Raw genomic sequence first — 19873 nt, forward strand, 5'->3', positions numbered from 1 at the left:
CCAGGAGACCTCCCTCCGCCTGGTGACGGCGCCCTGCAAATCTGGCCCTGCGTTCCCCTGTGAGCCTGAACACATTCGTTTCCTCTCGGCCTCAGTTTCCTTTCCTCTGTGAAGCGAATACATTCCAGAAAGAAAGAGGAGGAGTATTTCCTGGTACAGCTTGTGATGGTATTCATTTCATCACAGTGAGACAGAAATTTTAGGGCACCGAAGGACGGACCGGTCACAGGGGTTTCGCTGCCCCTCGACTCCTCCACGCACACGGGGGCAGACAGGGTGGGGTGCAGTCGACCCCCCGCTGTCATCCCTCCTCCTGAGCTCGGGGTCACCCGTGGGCCCTAGTCTGTCAGGCCTTCCTTCCCTGGGCCCAAGGCTGGGGAGTATCCCCTCGGGATGGGGGATTTGGAACCTCTGGTGACACTCGAACTCACACGTGCCCCTCTCGGAACACCGCAAAGAGAGTTTCTTCCCATTCCGGGGACAGAAACACGAAAAACAAGCCAGCACGATTGCTGTGCAAAGGCAGGAACACAAAGGTGAGTCCAGCTACACGTTCTCCCCACCGGAGCCCGTCCCTTCCTCGTTGCAACACGCTCAGCTTCCGGGGAGCGGACTTGGTGCCGTTTGCGTGGGGACAATAGAAACAGGGTGACGTTTTGGGACGTCACACCACAGACGTGGTGGCAGCACAGCCCCGGGGCCGTACTGACGGCCGCTGAACCGCGTGCTTTTGAAAGATTAGCTTTATACTGTGTGAATTTTACCCCAACAGCAAGAACAACAGGCAACTGCCCTGTCATATGTGACCTAGAACAGGCACTCGGATCCTACTGAACAAATACATTTCACCTGCTTCCAATAAGAAGGGAAAACACAGGGCGTTGGCAAAGGCTCTTCAGACCTTGGGGAGGTTCTCCTCGAGAAACCCTCATAACAGTTTGGAGCATCTGACGCCATTAATTCCGACGTGGCGGATGTCTGTTTTGCGCCAGGCAGGATGCTAGGTTATGGGGAGGGGACTAGGATAAAGGAGGAAGTCCTGCGCTCGTGGGGTTTCTAATCTGATAAAGGGACGGACGTCAGATCAACCGTAACGCAGGCCGGACACACACAACAGAACGTTTTGGGACCTTAGCGGAAGGAGAAATGGATCCAATTTCAAAGTTCACAACACAACGAGCCGTTGAAGTGGGCCTGTAGAAGGAGCATGATTTCGACAAACAGAAGGGAGGAAGGAAGGGCACCTGGGTGGCTTCGTCAGTTAAGCGGCCGACTGCGGCTCAGGTCACGATCTCGCGGTCTGTGAGTTCGAGCCCCGCGTCGGGCTCCGTGCTGACGGCTCGGAGCCTGGAGCCCGCTTCGGTCTCTGTGTCTCCCTCTCTCTCAGCCCCTCCCCCACGCATGCTCTGAATCTCTCTCTTGAAAATAAACATTAAAAAATTAAAAAAAAAAAAAAGACGTGAGGAAGGACATTCTAGGCCGATGAAAGTAGGTGGGATTACGGCACTCCATGATCAGGGAGTGCTGAGAGGTTTGTGGAGTTTTTGTAGAGACCACGTAGGGGGGTGTGGGGGACAGCAGCAGAGAAGGGAAGAGGATACCGAAGGGAAAGTAGGGCCCTGAGGGGCAGCAGTCTTGAGCTGCCTCCCCCTGGGCTTGAGGGGCCTAGCGGGGGCCGTGGTGTGCCGTCCACACAGCCCCGTCCGGGACTGACGCACTCGCCACACCAGCTGCCAGGGGCATCGACAGCCGGCAGCTCTGAGCCAGTCTCCTCTCAGGACCGTCCTCCCTGGAGCAGCTCCTACCCTCCTCCTACTGGATAACGCGCAGAAGCAAACGCTCGCTCTCCTGCTTTAACGTGGGAGGACTCTGAGCGGCCTCTCCCATCCCAGAGCCCCCCGCAAGGCCGGCCGGGGCCTCTGATGCAACCACGGTGCAGTTCAGTTTGTCCTGCTGTCCAGTCTTGCTTCCTTCATGCCCTCATAGGTGTTGTTCCCAAGACGACTCCCCACGAAAGCCCCTGTATGCGAATCTGAGTCTGTTTTCAGGAACCCGTGTCTCAGAGCGGGACTTTGGCATCAAATGGGGGCAAATGGGCCCCTAATACGAATGAGAATTGCCCCCGGGTGTGGGGAAATGAGAAGGCCTAATCTTTGCCTCAGGGACGTCCTTCGTTCATCAGCCTCTGGCCACAGGCCCCGCCTGACTCTTGGTCCCTACGCTTCCGTTTGTCAGTTGCACCTTTGCTCCCGTTTTTCGTCTGCTGCCTCAGTCCCCGAGGCATCTCCCCGTACACTACTCTCTGTCAAGGTCACGGACCATCTTTATCTTCGGCTGTGCTACAGCCACCTGACATCCTCTATTCTGTTCCGGTCAGTGACTTCCTGGGCTCAGGTGAAGCAGACACAAGCTCCACCCGTTTTTGTGTTCACAACACTTTACTCCTTAAACGTTTATAACGGCTCCAAATTCCCCTGGCAGAAAAGCCGAAATCCACCAGGTGCTTTCATATATCGAAACTCAATTCAGCGTCTTCGCAAAGTAGATAAGGTTGGGTTTTATTACCCCAAGAAACTGAGGTTAAGGGAACACAATATTCTAATCATGAATCAGACTAACTCCAGCAACAGTAACCCCCACCTAACTGCCTAGCACGATGCCTCGCACAAAGCAGTCGTTCCATTATTTTCTAATGAATGAGTGAATTTCCTTATCTGTTAATTAAGCTCTCTATATTGGCAATTCAAGTTTCTATTTCACTACACAAAGTTCGGCTGTCCTCTCTCCAAAATCCCCCCTATGTTTCTAATAAAACTGCGTGTGACAGAGTTCAAAGACTGATTGAATTGTCTCCTGGTTCCAGAAATCAGTGGGTGTTCTTTGGGCCAAAAATTACTTCGTTAAGACTTTTGCTATGAGCGTGGTTGCAGAAGTCTGCATTCTCGTCGTCTCTAGGAAGCCATAAAACAACAGCAAGAAGAATGAATTCAAAAGCAAACTCCATTTTCAACCAAACTTAGAGAGAGACAGACTTTTCAGGTTTCACACTGAGGCCTACTAAACGCGGCCACCGTCGGGCAAGAATTACGTGGGAGCAAGTAAAGAGGAGGGCAGTCAGAGGGGCAGCGGGACAGACCTCAGATGGCCTGCAGACATGCGAGTCCCGAGGGCGGGACACGGCGTGAGTAGGAGCTGTGGATATGGACAGGACTTGAGGCAGAAACCCTCCCGGTGCCGGTTTGGTTCCGAGAAGCAGAGGAAGCAGAACTGCCACATTTCCAAAGGTCGGGGCGGAAACAAGAAGGGAGTCACTGGGTTGTGAAAACAGCCAGCCTGCAAAATACCACGCCCTCCCCGCCACCTTCCCCCCGCCCCATGCACACACACACACACAAAACATGCTTAACGATTCCAAGGTAGACACTGAGAAAAATAATATTGACTATAATCAGGATAGGAAGACTATACAAGTGTAGGAATGTAATATTCTATTACCACCATCAAATATATCTACCTCCGCTCAAAATGCGTACTGGGGCAGTCCAGAGGTATTCCAGCTGGAAACCAAAGAAGAGAAGGAAGCCGGCTGTCCCTTCTACGAAACATCGCACTGGATGCACTAGCTCCATGCTATAAGAGAAAGAAATTAGTGGTCTAAAAATTGGAAAAGAAGAAAATTCTCCAAAATACCTGACCAGTACCCTTCAAAGCTGAGCATCATCAAAAACAAGGAAAGTCTAAGAAATTGTCACAGCCAAGAGGAGCCTAAAGAGATAAGACAACTAGATGTAACTAGTTCTGGAATGGAAAAGAACATCAGCTAAAAACTAAGGAAATCTGAATAAAGTATAAGCATTAGTTAATAATTTATCGATATTGGTTCATTAAACATAATATACCATGCTACTGTAAGATATTCATAATAAGGGGAATTGCAAGTAGGGTATATGGGATCCCTCTGTACTTTCTACATGATTTTTTATAAACCTAGTAATGTTGTGAAATATAAAGTTTATTTTTTAAATTGGAAAGGAAAAGACAAAGTATCTCTAGTTGTAATGATAGTATTGAATAACTGGAAAACTTAAGGGAATCACCAGAAAAAATATTGTGAGTCACAAGATAATTGAGTTAATAGGTGAAAGCACTAATACATAAAACTCAATTACACTATGTTTGCAAATAACCATTAGTTAGAAGATGTGAGGGAAAAACAGACCCGCATTTTGAAAGAGCATGGAAAACTCCTAATTAAGATACATATTATATATCTGAAATAGATAGGATTTAGTGATTCATCACTTACATATAACATCCAGTGCTCATCCCAACAAGTGCCCCCCTTAATGCCTATGACCCATTTAGCCCACTCAAAATTACTCCAGCAACCCTCAGTTTGTTCTCTGTATTTAAGAGTCTTTTATGGTTTGCCTCCCTCTCTTTTTATCTTATTTTCCCCTCCCTTCCTCTATGTTTATCTGGAAAAACCCCACTTAAAAAATGTTTATTTTGAGATCGAGCACAAGAGGGGGAGAAGGGCAGAGAGAGGGAGGAGAGAGAGAATCCCAAGCAAGCTCCTGCTTGGGGCTCTATTCCTCTCTCTCAAAAAAAAAGGGGGGGCGGAATTTAGCCTACATTAAAGATGGCTTTTTAAATCAAATGAGGGATACATTAAATTTCTTATTTAAGGAGTCAACCAAATGGACTGCCCTCTGGGGGAGAAAAATTAAACTTTGATTCTTATGTCACATCATACGTGGTTAAACTTCCAAAAGATTGGAATATAGATTCCAAAAGATAGGAATGTAGATTCCTATATTTAGGAGCACTTGGGTGGCTCAGTTGGTTGAGGTTGATTTTGGCTTAGGTCATGATCTTCTGGTTCGTGGTATACAAGTCCCACGTTGGGCTCTGGGCTGAGAGTGCAAAGCCTGCTTGGTCTGCTCTCTTCTTCTCTCTCTGCCTCTCTCTCTGTCTCTCTCTCTCTCTCTCTCTGTCTCTCAAAAATAAACATTTTTAAAAATGGGCAAAAGTTTTTAAAAAAAAGATAAAGTATTTAAATGTAAAAATTGGAAACATAGAAGTTCTAATAGGAAACACAGGAGAATTTCTTCATAATTTGACATTGGCAATGCCTTTCTGAAAATTCAGAAGACCTAAACAGATTAATAAATTCAGCTTTGTGAATATAAAAATGTGTACGACACAAACATCACCAAAAGAAAAATCAGAAGACAGACAACAAATAGGCGAAAATATTTATATGCAGTTGAACTCGTTCTCTAATAACTAAAGTGGCACATGGATTCTCAGTACTTTTCTATATGGTGGAAATATTTAATAATGGAAAGTTAATTAATTAATGGATATTCATACTATGGAATGTGATGCTATTAAAAAGAACGCTTTTGGTGTCCTGGAAGTGAAGGGGCCATGTTGGTGGGTGACCCCGGGAAAGGTACCAGGCGAGAGGCGAATCAGGAGGAGTGGTAGCGCGTGCAGTCCGTGGGTGAGAGATGGCAGGCTCTGGTGAGCACAAAGGCAAGAAGGATGACAATGGCATCGGCATGGCCATTGATTTTGTGCTCTCCAATGCCCGGCTAGTGCTGGGGGTGGGCGGAGCAGCCATGCTGGGCATCGCCACACTGGCAGGTAAGCAGATGAGCCCATAGGAGAACTCGGCAAGTCTGCTTCTAGGACTCCACCCTGAAGAAATAGGTGGCAATAGAAATCTATCCCAAAGTACGATGGGGTGATCAGTGCTCCTACCAGCCCCACCCGCCTGAGCCATTCAGGGAAATTCATATCTTTCGGTACTCACTCTAAACATCACTGGACTCGATGCTCCAGTCAAAAGACATAGGGTAACAGAATGGATAAGAAAACAAGATCCATCCACATGCTGTTTACAAGAGACCCACTTTAGACCTAAAGACATCTGCAGATTGAAAGTAAGGGGATGGAGAACCATCTATCATGCTAATGGTCAACAAAAGAAAGCCAGAGTAGCCATACTTATATCAGACAATCTAGACTTTAAAATAAAGACTGTATCAAGAGATGCAGAGGGGCATTATATCATAATCAAGGGGTCTATAGACCAAGAAGACCTAACAATTGTAAACATTTATGCACCAAATGTGGTAGCACCCAAATATATAAATCAATTAATCACAAACATCAAGAAACTCATTGATAGTAATACCGGAATAATAGGAGATTTCAACACCACACTCACAGCAATGGACAGATCATCTAATCAAAAAATCAACAAGGAAACAATGGCTTTGAATGACATACTGGACCAGATGGACTTAACAGATATATTCAGAACATTTCATCCTAAAGCAGCAGAATATACATTCTTCTCCAGTGCGCATGGAACATTCTCCAGAATAGACCATATACTGGGACACAAATCAGCCCTGAATAAGTGCAAAAAGATTGAGATCATACTGTGCATATTTTCAGACCACAATGCTATGAAACTCAAAATCAACCACAAGAAAAAATTTGGAAAGGTAACAAATACTTGGAGACTGAAGAACATCCTACTAAAGAATGAATGGGCTAACCAAGCAGTTAAAGAGGAAATTAAAAAGTAGATGGATGTCAATGAAAATGATAACACCAAAACCCAAAACCTCTGGGACGCAGCAAAGGTGGTCATAGGAGGAAAGTATATAGCAATCCAGGCCTTCCTAAACAAGGAAGAAAGATCTCAGATACACAACCTAACCTTACGCCTTAAAGAGCTGGAAAAAGAACACCAAATAAAACCCAAAAAAAGCAGAAGACAGGAAATAATAAAGATTAGAGCAGAAATCAATGTTATCAAAACCAAAAAAAAAAAAAAAAAAAAAAAGTAGAACAGATCAATGAAACCAGAAGCTGGTTCTTTGAAAGAATTAACAAAATTGATAAACCACTAGCCAGTTTGATCCAGAAGAAAAAGGAAAGGACCCAAATAAGCAAAATCAAGAATGAAAGAGGAGAGATCACAACCAACACAACAGAAATAAAAACAATAATAAGAGAATATTATGAGCACTTATATGTCAATAAAATGGGCAATCTGGAAGAAATGGACAAATTCCTAGAAACATACATACTACCAAAACTGAAATAGGAAGAAATAGAAAATTTGAACAGACCCATAACCAGTAAGGAAATCGAATTAGTAATCAAAAATCTCCCAAAAAACAAGAGTCCAGGGCCAGATGGCTTTCCAGGGGAATTCTACCAAACATTTAAGGAAGAGTTAACAGTTATTCTCTTGAAACTGTTCCATAAAATAGAAATGGAAGGAAAACTTCCAAACTCTTTCTATAAAGCCAGCATTACCTTGATTCCAAAACCAGACAGAGACCCCACTGAAAAGGAGAACTATAGACCAATTGCATCCTGACGAACATGGATGCAAAAATCCTCAACAAGATATTAGCCAACTGGATCCAACGATATATTAAAAAAATTATTCACCACGACCAAGCATCCGCAGGGCTGGTTCAATATCTGCAAAAACAATTAACGTGATTCATCACATCAATAAAAGAAAGGACAAGAACCATATGATCCTCTCAATAGATGCAGAGAAAGCATTTGACAAACTACAGCAACTTTCTTCATAAAAACCCTCAAGAAAGTAGGGATAGAAGGAGCATACTTCGAGATCATAAAAGCCATATATGAACGACCCAACGCTAATATCATCCTCAATGGGGAAAATCTGAGAGCTTTCCCCCTCAGGTCAGGAACAAGACAGGGATGTCCACTCTCACCACTGTTATTCAACACAGTATCGGAAGTCTTAGCCTCTGCAATCAGACAACACAAAGAAATAAAAGGCATCCAAATTGGCCAGGAGGCGGTCGAACTTTCACTCTTCGCAGATGACATGATACTCTATATGGAAAACCCAAAAGATTCCACCAAAAAACTGCTAGAACTGATTCATGAATTCAGCAAAGTTGCAGGATATAAAATCAACACACAGAAATTGGTTGCATTCCTATACACCAACAATGAAGTGACAGAAAGAGAAATCAAAGAATCGATCCCATTTACAGTTGCACCAAAAACCATAAAATACCTAGGAATAAATCTAACCAAAGAGGTGAAAAATCTATACACTGAAAACTATAGAAATCTTACAAAGAAATTGAAGAAGACACAAAGAAATGGAAAAAGATTCCATGCTCCTGGATAGGAAGAACAAATATTGTTAAAATGTCAATACTACCCAAAGCAATCTACATATTCAATGCAATCCCTATCAAAGTAACACCAGCATTTTTCACAGAGCCAGAACAAATAACCCTAAAATTTGTATGGAACCAGAAAAGACCCCGAAGAGCCAAAGCAATCTTGAAAAAGAAAACCAAAGCAGGAGGCATCACAATCCCAGACTTCAAGCTATACTACAAAGCTGTAATCATCAAGACAGGATGGTACTGGCACAAGAACAGACACTCAGATCAATGGAACAGAATAGAGAACCCAGAAATGGACCCACAAACGTATGGCCAACTAATCTTTGACAAAGCAGGAAAGAATATCCAATGGAATAAAGACAGTCTCTCCAGCAAGTGGTTCTGGGAAAACTGGACAGCGACATGCAAAAGAATGAACCTGGACCTCTTTGTTACAGCATACACAAAAATAAACTCAAAATGGATGAAAGACATCAATGTAAGAAAGGAAGCCATCAAAATCCTCAAGGAGAAAGCAGGCAAAAACCTCTTTGATCTTGGCCGCAGCAACTTCTTACTCAACACGTCTCCGGAGGCAAGGGAAGCCAAAGCAAAAATGAACTACTGGGACCTCATCAAAACAAAAATCTTCTGCACAGCGAAGGAAACAATCAGCAGAACTAAAAGGCAACTGACAGAATGGGAGAAGGTATTTGCAAACGACATGTCAGATAAAGGGTTCGTATCAAAAATCTACAAAGAACTTATCAAACTCAACACCCAAAAAACAAATAATCCAGTGAAGAAATGGGCAAAAGACATGAATAGACACTTCTCCAAAGAAGACATCCAGATGGCCAACCGACACATGAAAAAATGCTCAACGTCACTCATCATCAGGGAAATACACATCAAAACCACAATGAGATACCACCTCACACCTGTCAGAATGGCTAACATGAACAACTCAGGAAACAACAGATGCTGGCGAGGATGCGGAGAAAGAGGATCTCTTTTGCATTGTTGGTGGGAATGCAAGCTGGTGCAGCCACTCTGGAAAACAGTATGGAGGTTCCTCAAAAAACTAAAAATAGAACTACCCTACGACCCAGCAATTGCACTACTAGGTATTTATCCAAAGAATACAGGTGTGCTGTTTCGAAGGGACATGTGCATCCCCATGTTTATAGCAGCACTATCCACAACAGCCAAAGTATGGAAAGAACCCAAACGTTCATCGATGAATGAATGGATAAAGAAGATGGGGTATATATATGCAATGGAATATTACTCGGCAATCAAAAAGAATGAAATCTCACCATTTGCAACTACGTGGATGGAACTGTAGGGTCTTATGCTAAATGAAATGAGTCAGTCAGGGAAAGACAAAAATCATATGACTTCACTTATATGAGGACTTTAAGAGACAAAACAGATGAACATAAGGGAAGGGAAACAAAAATAATCTAAAAACAGGGAAGGGGACAAAACAGAAGAGACTCATAAATACGGAGAACAAACTGAGGGTTCCTGGAGGGGTTGTGGGAGGCGGGATGGGCTAAATGGGTCAGGGGCACTAAGGAATCTACCTCTGAAATCATTGTTACCTCTGAAATCTACCTCTGAAATCATATGCTAATTTGGATGTAAATTTTAAAAAATTAAAAAAAATTAAAAAAAAGAATGCTTTTCAGCTACATACCTATTATCATGCAGAAATGTCCATGATATATTAATAGCTTTTTATTTTATGTATTTATTTTTTAGACTGAAATACTTTTATATATATATATATATATATATATATATATATATACACACACACACACACACACATCAAGTTATTGAAATGGTGACTCCATGTAGATGTAGTTTTTTCCTTAAAGATGGCACCCACAGGTACAAAGATGCAGAGATGTCTAGAGCTTTCAGCTGTTTATTTGAAAAGATTCTTTTTTTTTTCCCCAGGGGGAGCGGGGGGAGGGGGCAGAGGCAGAGGAAGAGAGTATCCATCCCAACCAGGCCCCACACTCAGCTTGGAGCCCCACGCACGGCTTGATCCCATGACCCTGGGATCATGACCTGAGCCGAGATCAAGAGTCAGACGCTCAACTGACTGAGCCACCCAGGCGCCCAGAAAAGATTGGGTTTCCTCATCTGGCTGAAGATTCACAAATTCTCCATAATCAAACATGTCTTTGATTTAGATGACTAACGAAATTTCTAGTAACCTGGCTGGGATCTCCCCAGGGAAGAGACACACAAATAGGACACATCACAGGAACTATCCGAAATAGGGTATTACTGGTACAAGGATCCCGTAAACGCCGTCCGGTAAAATCTGATTCTTGACACAAGGGACACTTAAAGGTGGGAGGCCCAGAGGAGCTTGTACTCTCTTGATAAGTTTCTGTGTTATCAGATGTAGACGTTTCACTCCTATTACTGTTCCCTACTGAATCTTGAGAGCTCTGAAAGTTTGGAATGATAGAGGAAACACCATATCCATCTCGGTATTTCTTACCAGATATGCAACGATGTCTCATGTCTCAGAATTTAATCTGGTTTGCACAGTATCTGCAGCTACCGGAAAACTTCCTCATGACAATTTGAAGGTCTATGGCCCATTCAGGACAAGCAGTCTCTCTCTCTCTCCCAGTCACACTTCCACGACAGAGGGGACAGTGTGTTCCGCTTTCTCTCACTGCAGTCAGGAAACATTTTCTACAGAAAACTTGCTGACCGGCCGGGTCCTTGCGGGTGTTTTGTGCACCTGCTGACCAACAGGGCAGTGGAAATCATCCTCAGTGTAGGACGTGGCCGCCGAGAGCTCCTCAGCCACGGAGGGGGATGGCGGGCCAAGGCAATGGCAGTCCCCGACTCTCTACACGAAATATTAACAGCATGTTTAAAACCTGGAAGGATAAACCTCGAACTTAGCCCCCAAATCGTTAGCCATTAAAAAAAGTTCTCCCCAGACTTATCGAGCTATTATTGATGTTAGTCATTTCATAGAAGGAAGAATTACACTTTATACTTTCTAGGCTTCTTTATTTCTTTAAACAAACATGCATCACTTTCATAATCTGCCAGAACAATAGAAATATTTCCATTTTAGAAAATAAAAGGAGATCTTTGTGGTTATGGGAAGCTAAGGAACCGCAGAGAGAGATTCTAAAAAAAAGGGCTCACGGGTGAGGTGAGCAGGGGGACGCTCAGCCTGACATGACACCCGCCTACAGAGGTCTCGGTGCTTTGCCGAAGATGCTGACGTCAGTGCTGGGAATGGGCATTAGGGTTCACAGTGTGCGGTGTGTGCAGGTTGGCATTAGAAGCCTGCAGAACGTTTTTTTTTTTATCACACAGGAGATAAACGAGACTCTAATTGGAGCCCAGCGAGGCAGGAGAACGATCTCCACTGAAAGTGCACTGTGCAGCCTCCTCTCCGTGGTTGCCTTGGTTGGAGGGAGCGATTCTTCCTAATTTTGATGACATCACCATGAAAACATCACATGCAAATAAAGCGAACAGTGGTTCAGGTGATGCGCTTTGTGGTCCAGCTGGGCTCTTCTCGGGATAACTGAGGAGGAGTCAGACGGGGCTCACGCAGTGGACAAGGAGGGAACTTACGAGGGAATGCGTTTGAACTGTGCGTTCTTGGGGTCACAGAACTGCTGAGCGGTTCACTGGAAGCCTTCTAATTAAGGTGCAGCAAAAATTCACAGTTTGGGGGTCCTCCCGTTTTCCAAAACTTACCGAGACGACAGATAACATGCAACAAGAGAGACTCAAAAGATGGTTTTGGAGGCGCCCGAGTGGCTCAGTCGGTTGAGTGTCTGACTTCGGCTCAGGTCATGATCTCACGGTTCGTGGGTTTGAGCCCCGTGTCGGGCTCTGTGCCGACAGCGCGGAGTCTGGAGCCTGCTTCAGATTCTGTGTCTCCTTCTCTCTCTGCTCCTCCCCAGCTTGTGTTCTCTCTTTCTCTCAAAAATAAACAAACATTAAAAAAATTAAAAAAAAAAAGATGGTTCCATACAAGAGCTACTTTGGGAAAACAAACTGACACTTATTTGAAAGTTGAATGTATACCTACCGTGCAATCCAGGGAGTCTACACCTAGGCATTTCCTCAAGTGAAATGAAGATCTCAGTAGATCTCAGTCTGTAAAAAGCTCTATTCTAGAATGTCCATACCATCGTACTTCATGGTGAAGGACTGAATGCCTTCCCCTTCAGAAGATCAGGAACTAGACAAGTATGTCTGCTGTTGCCACTTCCATTCATGTTGTACCTGAGGTGCTTGGCAGGGAAACAAAGGCAAGAAAAAGAAACAAAATGCACTCAGATTGCAAAGGAAGAAGTAAAACTCTGCCTATAAAGTGACATAATCTGAGGAAATCTGTAAGAAAATATTAGAGTGAGCAAATAAATTCAGCAGACTATAGGATACAGTGGCAATATGCAAAAATCAATTACGTTTCTATCTATTGGCGACGAGTAATCCAAACACGAAATGAGAAAGCAATCCCATGTACAAGGACATAGATAAATTTAACAAAAAAGTGCAAGATATGTGCACTGAAAGCCAGAAAACATCACGGAAGTAAATAAGAGGTGCACTCAGTCAATGGAAGGACATTCCGTGCTCATCGACTGGAAGATTTGGTAGCTTAAAGATATTTTTTAAATGTCAACACTTTCTCTTTTTAAAGTTTATTTATTTATTTTGCGAGAGAGAGAGAGAGAGAGAGAGAGAGAGAGAGAGAGAGAGAAAGCGGATGAGGGGACAGAGAGAGAGGGAGAGAAAGAATCCCAAGCAGGCTCCGTACTGTCAGCGCACAGCCTGACATGGGGCTCGATCCCACGAACTGTGAGATCATGACCCGAGCCGAAGTCAGACACTCAACCGACTGAGCCACCCAGGGGCCCCAAAAGGTCAGTACTTTCTAAATTGATTTCTAGTTTCACTAAAATCCCCATCACACCCCCAGCTGGCTTAAAACGTTTTGTGTGTGTGTGTGTGTGTGTGTGTGTGTGTGTGTGTGTGTGTGTAAACTGACAAGCTGATTCTGTAGAGCAATGAAGGGTATCCAGAAGAGCTAAAACAACTTTTAATGAAAATGAAGTTGGGGCACCCCGACTTTCCAATTTCAAAATCTACCACAAGGCTACTATGATTAAGACAACGTGGCACAGCATAAGGACAGACATGAAGATCAAGGGATTAGGCTTGAGCGTCCAGAAATAAACCCTCATGCTTATGGCTCACTGATTGTTTAACACGGGTGTCAGGACGATCCAGTGGGGGGAAAGAGTGGTCTCTTTCAACAACTAGTGTTCAAACAACTAGACATTCACATGCAAAAGAACGAAGCTGGACCACTACCCCACTCCATACACACAAAAAATTAAAATAGATCCCAGATCTAAATGTAAGAGCTAAAACCGTAAAGTTCTTAGAAGAAAACAGTTATAAATCTTTATGACCTTCAGTGAGGCAAATTTATAGAGACAAAAAGCTGAGGAGTGGTTGCCTAGGGCTGGGAGAAGAGGGACATGGGTCTCTTTTTGAGGTGATGAAAAGCTTTGAAACGTAGATTGTAGTGACAGTTGCACAACTCTGTGAATATACTAAACATCATTGAATTGTGTATTTTGTTTTTTGTTTTGTTTTTATTTATATTTAAAGAAAGACAGAGAGTGCACATGAGCAGGGCAGAGGTGGGGGGAGAGAGAGAATCCCAAGCAGGCTCCACGCTCATGAAGGGCCTGATACGGGGCTCAATCCCACGACCCAGGGATTATGACCGGAGCCGAAATCAGGAGCTAGATGCTCAACCAACTAAGCCACCCAGGTGCCCTCAATGGTGCATTTTCAACGGGTAAATTTATATTATGTGAATTATATCTCAATGAAAATATTTAATAGAAGAATATGTATAATAGCTTTATTCATAATAGCCAAGGGGCTCAGTCAGTTAAGTATCTGACTTCAGCTCAGGTCATGATCTTGTGGTTGGTGAGTTCAAGCCCCACGTCAGCCTCTGTGCTGATGGCTCAGAGCCTGGAGCCCGCTTCAGATTCTGTGTCTCCCTCTCTGCCCCTCCCTGGCTTGCACTCTGTCTCTCTCTCAAAAATAAACAAACAGTAAAAAAAAAAAAAATTCATAATAGCCAAACACTGGAAATAATCCAATTGTTCACTAGCAACAGAATGGATAAACAAGTTTGGTATATTCATGAAATAGTACACTACTTAGTAATGTAAGTGAAGGAATCTTCATGTATGCAACAACATCGATATGCCTCGGACACATTATGTTGAGCAAAAGAACCCAGACGCAAAAGGCACGTATCCTATGATTCTATACAGATGAAGTTTTAGAATAGGCAAAATTAATCTATGGAGAGGGACGCCTGGGTGGCTCAGTGGGTTAAGCACCACCTCTTACTTTCGGCCCAGGTCATGATCTCACAGTTTGTGTGTTTGAGCCCTGTGTTGGGCTCTGTGCTGACAGCTCGGAGCCTGCTTAGGATTCTCTCTCTCCCTCTCTCTCTGCCCCTCCCCGCCTCTCTCTCTCTCTTCAGAATAAATAAGTTTAAAAAACCCTAATCTGTGGAGGAAAAAAAATGATAACAGCTGCCTTTGGGGGTGTAGTATCTGCTGCAAAAGAGGACAGAGGAATAAACTGCGTGATGGAGATTTCCTAGATCTTACTGGGTGTGGGCGACCTGGGTAGATACATTTGTCAAAATTTACTGTACTGTACCCTTAAAAATATGCATGTTTTATAGCATGCAAATTGTACATCAATAAAAAAATACTGCAGCCATGCCTGGCTGGCTCCGTCAGTGGAACGTGCAACCCTTGATCTCAGGGCTGTGAATTCGAGTCCCATGTTGGGTGTGGAGGCTACTTAAAAGAATAATACAATCTTAAAAAAATACGCTGCAGAAAAATTATAGGCTCAAGCATCTCTGGGGACCAGAAGTGGGAAATGAAAGCAAAGCGGTGAGCAAACGTTGAGACCTCAGGTCTGTCGGATCCCGGAACCTGAAGCTGGCAGGCTCTGCCAGCAGTTCTGATCCCGTGGGCCAACTCTGCTCTTTTGATATGGGGGGCTTGAAGCCAGAGGCTACATCGGGCCAGGGTGACCTCACCCCTGAAAGAAGACGAAAGAATTGCTTGTTGGCAGCTGCAGGCCTCGTAAGCCAGAGGATGAACACCAACTCACGACTAAGAATTGAACTAAGCCCCAGGCACGGGGCTCCGTGACCCGATCTGCGGAACCCCCAGAACTACAGGGCCTGAGATCCGAACCACCGACATAAGGCCTGGCTGTAGACTGTAACTCTAACCTACTGACTGGAAGGAGTGTTAAGCTGAAGTCTCTAGAAGCAGAGTCTGAGACGGGGGGGTCCAGTGCAAGTGGTGTACTGGGGGCTGCTCTGTGGAGAAGGGAGGAAACGATGTAGGATAGGGAAGGGGAAGAAGGTAAGTGAGGGTGTGCTCTGTATTAGGGTTCTCCAGAGAAACAGAACCAATAGGAGATTATCATCTATCTACCTATCCATCCATCCATCCACCCACCCACCCACCCACCCACCCATCTGTCATCTATCTAGAGACTTTTCTAAAGAACTGGTTCACGTGGTTATGGAGGCTGACAAGGCCCAAGGTCTGCAGGGTGCGTCTGCAAACTGGAGAGCCGGAAGAACTAATGGTATAGTTCCAGTCGGAGGGCTTGAACCCCAGGGAGAGCCAGTGTTTCAGTTGGAGTCCGAAGGCAGGGCCAAAACCAATGTCCTACCTTGAAAGCACTCAGGCAGAAGGAATTTGCCTCTTTTACTTGTGGGAGGGTCGGCCTCTTTGTGATATTCAGGTCTCCACCTGATTGGGTGAGGCTCACCCACACTAGGGAGGACAATCTGCTTTTGTCAACCTAGCGATTCAAACGTTAATCTCAACCAGAACCCTTCACCCAGAACAATGGCTGACCAAATGTCCAGATACTCCGTGGCCTAGTCAAGTTGACATGTTAAAATTAACCGGCCCAAGTTCCCTGCATTGGCCTGATCCCACAGGGCCTCTCAGACGTGAATTGTACCACAGAATTAATCCCACTTTGAGGCACAGGGTCTGGTCTCTTGTGTCCCCATGTCAGTGAGGCATCCCTGACAAGTTAAGCCAAGAGTAGTTCTCTGGGGAAGGGAGCGACCAACGCTCACAGCAGACAGAGGAGGGGTGTGCCAGCAGGCAGAGGCTTCTGGGTAGGGCACCCACAACATCCTGTATAGAAGAAACCTCGAGATTCCTATATAGGGATGAGGAGCACAGACAGACACACAGACAGAAACAAATCTTTATAAGCAAACTAACAGAAAATCTCCAGGGAAAATGAGCATGCAAACCCAAATCCCACAGTCCAAGGAAAAACTATACTTCTAGAACAATGAACAAGATCAATAATCAAAACAGGAGCTCACTTGAGATGAACTCAGTGTAACAGAATAGTGCAGGAAATACTTTCAAATAAACATGCTGATCTGTCTTGAGGAAGTCATAATGCCCAGTAAAGTGACAAAGGTTCTACATTTACCGACACCAGGATGGGCTGATCCTACCAGAGGTGTTAAAAGACACACATGTGGGTGTCAAAAGTAAACTTCCTTCTAGAACTGAACTTAATTTCTATTTTGAGGTCCCAGTCCTACCGGAGGGAAAGACCCAATCTCAGTCAATTCAGTGTCTTCCCTGCTCCCCTCTTCCTCAGTACCATGTGGTGTTACCATTTTGGGAAAGGGACTCTGGTCTTTGTCATCTGTTGACGTCACTACCTGCTGAGCAGCACCTCATCCTGTCTGGGCCTCAAACATCAATCCATGAGGTGACCTGCTGAGCTGACCCGCCCTCGCATCCAGGACTTCCCCAGGCTACTTATCAGATCCTCTGGTGACACAGGACACGCTCCATGTTTTCCTGTTTCACTCTGTGGCCTCGGGAGGCCTAGTGAGGCTGTCTGGGGCCTCTGCTACTTCATGCTGCTCTAGCCGGCACCGGAGACCTTCCTCCTGCCCTCCGCTCCGTGTCTGGCTCATGGGAACCCTTGAAGGCTGTGTTGATCCATGTGTAGACGCCCATATGCTGTGCTGTCTCCACACCTGCCCCATGACGGGGATCTTGGGGATCTTGCTTCCTCCCCATGCTTGGTCTTGGGGACGATGGCTCATAAATCCCCATTTGCTCAGGTATCAGAACCCCGGCGGGGATTCTATCAATGCAGCCCAACCCCAAGGGCTTGGCCATGAGAGGTGGCAGGGCAAGGACTCTTCTCAGGGACTCAGGGACGCTCGCTACCGTCTGCCTGTTTTGTTTTCCTTCTGACTCCTCTCCTACTACTCTCTCTCGGCCCATCGAGGCCGCTTGCCTCTAGGGCCCCTTCCAAAGAAGTTGGCCTTGGAGGGCAAAGGTGAGGATGTGTCACTTCAGGAACACAGATGGGGCGTGTTTAATTTAAAAATTATGATAAATTCAGATGTGCGAGTAGACAAAGAAGAGGAGGGAAGTGAAGATGAAAGGATGGGCAAACAATATGGAGGATGGGAGAACGTCTTCTGAAAACTGGAGTATCTAGGGGCGCCTGCTGGCTCAGTCAGAAGAGCACGCGACCCTTGATCTCAGGTTTGTGAGTTCGAGCCCCACGTTGGGTGTAGAGATTATTTAAAATCGTTTAAGAAAAACTGGAATATCTAATATTCAAAACTCCTAAACTTGTGCTGTTGAAATACAGACCGCCCCTTGCCCCCAATCTCTTTAAAGCCTCTGTAGAGTTCTAAAGATAAAACGGCCTGATGTGGGTGAGGTTTTTGTGAAACTCAAGGGACTCAGCTCCACATTTGAGTCAAGATACTGCAAACGAGTGTGTGGGATGATCGTTCACGAACTGAACTAATTCAGTGGAAGCAGAGGCAGAATGTCTAGCCAGAGGAAATGATGAGAAAGTAAGCCCTCCAGGGGTTCACAGAAACATGGGAAGGTTTTGAAGACAGATCTTATCTAGATCCTTAAAGAGAAGGACCCCTGGCCTCACATGTGCATTAGACACGTCGGAAGGGATGTTGGAGACACGTGGGCCCCCTCTTAATCTGTGGACACAGTCACAGAAGAACTCACTCACCCATGAGGCACTGACGGAGAACCTTCGAGGGGCTAGATGTGCTGGGTACCAAGGATACAAGAATGAAAATCACATGGAACTTGTCATGAAGGCTCTCTGTCCGTGGTAAACAAACACGCACAATGAGATGAGCTACGGGCCGTAGAGAGGGATGTAACCAGAGAAGGAATGAACAGCCCCTGCGCCAACGAACTGCAGGGGAACTCAGCTCTTGGAGAACATGTGGGGGCTTCCTTTGTGCCCCACGCATTGCCTCTTCTGCCCCCCGAGGCTCCCAGAACGGTTTGCCAACGTGGTCCTCACCCACGAGTCTGCATTTCTGTCACAGGGCGCTGGATATTTATGTATGTGTCCTTTGCCTAATTAAAAGTGGGAAGTTTCTCTCTGTTGGTTTCTGTGATGGTCATGAACTACTGCTTCCTGAGCACGGGGCTCCAGGAGGACCGCTCCCTGACACCACAGCTAAGCTTGTGGGAGAGCGCAGGGAAAGCACTAAGAACGAGTGTCATCAAACCAGGAAGGTGCCCATCATGTCAAACACCTCTGGGTGAGATAACTGCCTTAGTGTCCAGAGTCAGCCCGGAGAACAACAGACTCTTTCTGGAGAGGGACCTTTGTCCCAAAGAGACTGGGAGAGACTCACGGCACATTGGCTTTTCGGGGGCAGGTCGTTCTTTCTCAAGTGGGTGTTAAAGGCAATTCTCCTCCATTTTCCATACGCGCAGCCATCAAAATAAAACAAATTCCGTAAGTCTCAAGAGCTGAGGACGGAAATCAGCTCCTGTACTGCCTGTAGGTCTTCCAACAGAGGAACGCACGGGATTCTGACACAATAGGAAATTTGTAACAAAAATTCCTGCACGAAGTCCAAGCTTTCCTTTCTTTTAATGGATGAACAAACCCAAGGCAAAATAGTCTTTGGGGTAACCCAGAGAAAGACGCAGAGCTGCGAGGTGGAGGCCTTGCCTGGCCCACTGGGGTAACTTGGGAAGGGAGGGGAGCGGGGGGAGGGGAGGGCGGGGGAGACTCAGCCTGAGCCCTGGTCTTCTCCGTGCTGCTGACTGGCTGTGACTTTGAGTCTCTGTTTCCCTTCTTGGGACTCAAAGTTCTCTGCCTTCAGGATACAGACTAAAATTTGATTATTTTGTAGTTCCCGAAGTTCTACTTAGTTCTTTTCCAAATCCGTGATGTGTCATCATAGTTTCCTATCCCCTGCAGATCTTTTCAACGTTGTTTATTGGTTTGTAAATCTTGTATTTATTTTAAAATATGTCTCACGCTTTCAATATCTAAAGCCCGCATGGGTCTGCTTCTGCTGCTTTTAGTATATACCGCTTCGTTTCTGTGTGTGTATCTGGTCATATTTGACTGTGACTGCTCATCGACCCTGAAGATTCTTTGGGGGGATTTCCCAAGATGTGGGGTGAAGCTGCCCTTATTCCAAAGGTGATTTTGAGTTTGCTTCTGCCAGACACAAAGGGGCACCATCGGGTTTGGACGATACT

General features: G+C 45.2%; 2 protein-coding genes across 9 annotated transcripts in view; one reads left to right on the forward strand and one right to left on the reverse strand.

Annotated features, from left to right (window-relative positions):
- CCR4 (C-C motif chemokine receptor 4) overlaps nt 1-19873 on the forward strand; it is a 50615-nt gene that overhangs the window by 22943 nt on the left and 7799 nt on the right. The window lies entirely within an intron of this gene.
- Nucleotides 1-19873, reverse strand: part of GLB1 (galactosidase beta 1) — a 119833-nt gene that overhangs the window by 3144 nt on the left and 96816 nt on the right. For 3 of the 7 annotated variants that reach the window (XR_006584615.1, XR_006584618.1, XR_006584620.1), the window contains 2 exons: nt 10717-12490; nt 3515-3630 (listed from right to left, as the gene is read on the reverse strand). The gene's annotated coding sequence lies outside the window, so the exon portion shown is untranslated. The remainder of the gene's footprint in view (nt 1-3514; nt 3631-10716; nt 12491-19873) is intronic. The other 4 variants (XR_006584619.1, XR_006584621.1, XR_006584616.1 and 1 more) reach the window with 3 other exon arrangements.

The sequence above is a fragment of the Felis catus genome, chromosome C2, assembly GCF_018350175.1.
Source record: "Felis catus isolate Fca126 chromosome C2, F.catus_Fca126_mat1.0, whole genome shotgun sequence".
NCBI classification, from domain to species: Eukaryota; Metazoa; Chordata; class Mammalia; order Carnivora; family Felidae; genus Felis; species Felis catus.